Raw genomic sequence first — 5,742 nt, 5'->3', positions numbered from 1 at the left:
CCAGGTGTATACATTTTCAATGTTATAAAATGTTAACTTCCAAAACGCTACTACTTCCTATAACCTGAAGCTAGAATTCCACATTGCAAAGGTGGAGGGACCAATGAAGGTGCAAAATTAATCAAATAAGTGGAGAATGAGTGCAGTGAAAGACCAGATGTGCCACAATTATAAAAGGAAGCATAGTGGGGTATAGCACTACTTCTGGAACAGGTATGCTATTCACTCAGTAATGAACAAAGTAAGACATATGGGGCGGAACTTAATAAGACAGGCACCATGTCATGTAATACATATTCCACTTGTGGACAACAGATAGTACGCAATATGTCCATATATGTAACGAGCATGAGCGCATGACATAATCATAGTCAGATTTAAAGGTGCCTGGAATCGGATACAAGAATATGTGGCTATGGCTAAAGGACCGTAAATGTATATGAATAGGCCAAGTGCAGTCCACTCAGGCAAAAAACATCCAGGGGAAGCAACTCGGGATACGTCGGATTATGCCTAGTTTGGTCCAGCCAGTCAAAAACAACCTTGCATAAAATTGTAAACTCAACAAGTGTGGGCAATTTGGGCAAAACATCTGAGGGAACACCTTGGTATACGTCAGATTATATTAAGTGCAGTCCATCTGGGCAGAAAACGCCCAGTGGAAATGCCTTTCATAGTATTTTTCATTTCATATGTTGTGCATAACAGATTGTGTAATGAACAAGTGTGGTCAGCCCAGATAAAAACATCTGGTGGAAATGCCTCGGGAAATTATAGAGCATGTCAAGTGCGGTCCATCTGGGTAGAAAACATCCAGTGGAAGTGCCTTGAATAAGATTGATTTATATCTTGAACGGAATATTTTGAGAGATCAACAAGTGTGGTTCGCCCAGGCAAAAACATCTGGAGGAAGTGCCTTGTGATTTTATTGAGTATGTAAAGTATGCTCCATTTAGGCTGAAAACATCAAGTGGAAGTGCCTTGCACATACAAAAAATATTTTGTGAACAAGTGTGATCAGTCTGAGCAAAAACATCCGGAAGAAGTGTATGGTGATTTATTGAGTATAGATTGTGGTTCATCTGGGAAGAAAACCTCTAGTGGAAATGCCTTGCATAATATGTGTATTTCATGCGGTCTACCTCAGCAAAAAAACATCAGGAGAAGTGCCTTGAACTCAATATATTATGATATTGTAAAAGATGATAGATTAGAGAGAAAACATCTAGTCAACACCACCCATAATCAAATGCGGGTCTGTCTACTCTTTCATCAGTGAATAATAGGACTGACCATCACATTATAATGCTTCCACAACTGAAAAAGCGAGCTTGTTTGATGATGGGATTCGAACATGCAACCCCCAGATTGTAAGTCAAGTACCATAATGTAGAGTATTGACACTGCAAATTTATAGCTAGATGTGCTGAAAACATAGTGGACATGACGCAAATTACTTTCTACCATTAACTGCACCAACACCTGTTAAAAGTTTACTTCAGGAGACATACGACTTATTCTGTGAACTCTACAATGAAAAACTGAGATTGAGTGCATTATATTAACACAATTTTGTAGCCTCACTACGTGGTTAAAGTTCATATCATCATGTCCAGTCATGCTCTATTTAATGATCATGCATTTTGATAATGCCCTACAGAATAGATTTCATTGCAATTTGTTATAAGGCTGTCATGTCCAAAGCCAACTATGCCTACCTGATGGCTTTTCATAATTCATATAATGTACAATGGTTTCCAAGAGCTTGTTTTAACAGCTTCATCACACAGAAATTTATAGCTTCTGCATTCCACAAATTCACTGGTATGTCTTCATATGTAATAACGTGAATACTAATTTCATTTTCCAGCTCTTTGAGACATGCAGCAATACAATGGGAAGTATAACTGAAAGCTTCATTTTAGAGAATCCAGACCGTGTTGGCACAGGTGGATGTTATTTCACTTTTTTCCAAATATTAAAGTTCTACCCCCTGAATTTATGTACTAGGTCAAAACAAACTTGATAATATTTTTTTCAAAATTTTAACTCCCTCTTAACCTCCCTGTACATACCTGTTCAAGTGTATGATATGTGTGAATTAGTCATTTTTTGGAAAGTCTGAAAGCTATGGGTGGCCCTATTACGTCTTCCAAGCAGGTAGATGAATACCTTGAATCAGAGGCAGATACCAACACAAAACTCACGAGGCTGTACTTAGAAAAAAAGTATTCAAGGGACACCTCTTTATCCTTGCCAAAAAATAGTGATATTTTTATACTGATGAAGGATCATAAGCTACCTTTGCAAACATATGCTGCAAACTTAAAGCTGTATATAGACAACATAGTTTCAAATGATGAGGTCAAGAGAGATGACCAAAACAGAGCAATTTATGTTATTGGGTATCTTGAATGACACTTTGTAATTATTATAGTAATTAAAAGTATCAGAAAACAAATTTGATAATGATTGAAGTTAGTTTTATGTATATTATTTGTTATGTCAAAGCAGCAAACTGTTTGTGATAACATTTTTGGGGTATTAAGTTCAACTACTCCAGATTGCATTAAGAAACTTGTGTGAATGATCTGAGCAATGTGATGACATTTTAGATTTAGATTTACAACATGACATTGTGGAAGGAAAAACACAAGTATTTTTATATTAAACTAAATTTAGTGCTACCGAGACCTTTTGAATAAATTTAATGCATCTTGATATTAACACCCACCCCTACTGTTGGGTTGGCCTCCTCCTTGATTATACTGTTTACTGTTGCTTGGGGCACAAGGATGGCATTTGCTGTTCATATTTGTGTTTGTAGATTCTCACAGTTACAAGATGCCATACTTTGCTTACCATGGCCAGAGTATGGATTTCAAATTTACAAGCAAACTACAAGATTGCACATTCCAGAAGCACCCCTCAGATCACATACATGCCAGGATAACAGCTCAGATACATGAGAAAGAGTAACTCTATTAAACTCTAAAAGCTGCAATAGTTAATTAAATTAGCAAAACTTACTTGATTGTTCAGAAATTAATAGTTGAAATGTCCTTTCTCTCTTGTGTATTCAACTAATTGCCATAAGTGTTTATCTGTAGTTAAGCACAAAGCTACATAATTGTCTATCTGTGCCATACCCACCAAGGCTATCAAAACCCTTTTTTTAGTGTTATAAGCCTTCCGATTTACCACTGAGCCACTCAAGTGGTTAACATACAATGTCTTTAAAACATCTTACCACAAATCACCACTTGGTTGCTCAGAAAGCAAGAAATGCCTGTTAATTTCAGTCATTGATTTTTCAATTAATTGACTTAAATGATTGCACCAATTGCTAATCAAGTTAATCACAGTCATTATAATTAGGTGATCACTGAATCTTAACTAATCATCAAAACATACAGACTACTACTCCATTGGCATTTCATCATCCAATTCCTCTTGAACAGTAAGATGTATACTGCCAATTTCTCCATCTTCAAAAGCCACATCAAGACTATGACACTCATCATCATATTCAAATTATGCTTCCAACTTTGATTCCTTGAATAATCAGTTCTCAAGATGGCTCATCAGTATTCTGTACAATAAGGCAACAGCTGTAATTCATAGTTCACCTCATTAAGCTGTCAAAAGATGAGATGTAAAACAGTCCAGCCAGAACTTAGTTGCTTACACAATGCAGGTACATATCATAGTCAAATTCAATTATCAAGCTCAAATTTTCATTCTATTACTATATTGTACTACATACCTTTTAACATAAAGCCATTTTAACCCACTTCTTGATGTGCACATTCATGTTCATCAACTAATGCAGAATAAAGAAATTCCACAAAATCCTGTGGAAGATCTGCACTAGGTGAAGAATCCTGCACTAAATCCCACTAGAAGCTGTACATCAGATTTGAGAAACAACTAATCAACTGTTGTTCATCAGTGAGATGCACCACTATGCCTCATAGTAGGTGCTTATCTTAAATGGTTTAGTCAGAGTTCACAACCTTTGCAAACATATGCTTGACAACCAGCACAGCCCATTCAGTAAAGCATATTATAAGGCTGAGAATGATATGGTGAAGTTCACATTCTTGCCACACCCATCACCTTACACACATTGACAAACAATTAGTTATTGAATTTGGTTCCTTGATCTGCATCTCTCTCTAGATGCACCAAATCACTGTATCCATTATTCAGCTAATGTATCAACCAACAGTTAAGTTTGAGCCCATTTGAAGTAACTGATAAAAGTCAGCATATATTGATTATCTTTCTCAGTTTCAGGTAGATGATTTGTTTGTTTACTCAATTTCACCTAAAACTACTTTAGAGTCAACCATATATAATTTTGAAGTAATAGACTAAAGGAAAAACAGTCAATACCACCCACTGCTAACTGTTGGGCTACTCTTTACTAATGAATATTAGACCTGGCTGTCACATTATAACACCCCATGGCTAAAAGGGTGAGCATGTTCAGTTAAATGGATAGATTTCATAATTTGGTACTAAATACAGCAATTGGCTGTTGAGGCAAAAAGCAGAACAACAAAATATCTGTACTGTGCAGAGATAAAATTAAAAATATTCATTATCTCCACCAAACATAAAAAAATTAAACTTCCATAATTTTAAGTCATACCAAAGTTTCAGTACAGTATCCCACAATCCTTAAATTATCCATGTTAACAATCATTTCCAATATACATATTCCAGGAAGATTAACCTCCATCTCAAACTTGTAAAAGTCTCTGTGCCATTTTTTGAAATGAGTTATGACCTCACTCCAAATGGCATGGTGCAGAAACATTTCCAAGCAAGAGAAAAACCCTATGGAACAACTGCTTTATATAAGTCAGAGAATTATAGCAAGTATACAACATTCCCATATCTGTAATTACATGCAAAACACTTACACAGAAATTCTGAAAAATTACCTCAAAATACTTAAGATATATTATTAACTAGGTATGGAAAATTAAAATATATTTCCAACCAACACAGTACATCTCAACATTTCCACTTATTTTAAAATATTTAAATACTTTCAGTGCCCTATTTTCAAAGGTAACAAATTATAAATACTGCAAAGATATTCATTTTTTGTCACAGTACAAGACAAAAATTCCTATATTAAGACATAAATATGTGTACTGTTGAAATTAGAAAATTAATGCAAGCTAAAATATATTTAATTTTTCTTTACTTTTTCAAAATAATATGCTCAGTATCTCTATGATTTTTTATGAAAAACAAAAAAGTGAAACTTTTATCTATATTCATTGTATCACATTTCCACTCTTTTCTTTCACGTATTTCATAAGTACGTAATGTAGATACTCTAATTTACACATTTTTTCTTTAATCTAAAGCTTAGAAATCACTACACATTTTATTGGTGTATGAAGTGTTTATTAAAAAATTGATAAATCTTGTTATTGGCACTGAGAAACTCAGTAGCTTTTAGACAATATACACTAAAATCCTTGGTAATGATGACACTATCAGCATGTCATTGTAAATCAAAACAAGTGTACTGTACAACATTATCTCTACCCTTAATATTTGCAAAACACTGCTATTGCTACCCTATAATTTCAAACTGTATTGTAGATTTTTTACTGAAATTAAAATAAATACCACAAAGAATGTTAGTTATAATTTTTTGAGGAAATATTACAGCCATATAGAAAACAAATTTTTAATTAATACAAATTGTTCTTAATT

Source organism: Limulus polyphemus, unplaced genomic scaffold (assembly GCF_000517525.1).
Source record: "Limulus polyphemus unplaced genomic scaffold, Limulus_polyphemus-2.1.2 Scaffold240, whole genome shotgun sequence".
NCBI classification, from domain to species: Eukaryota; Metazoa; Arthropoda; class Merostomata; order Xiphosura; family Limulidae; genus Limulus; species Limulus polyphemus.
This window is presented reverse-complemented; position numbering follows the sequence as displayed.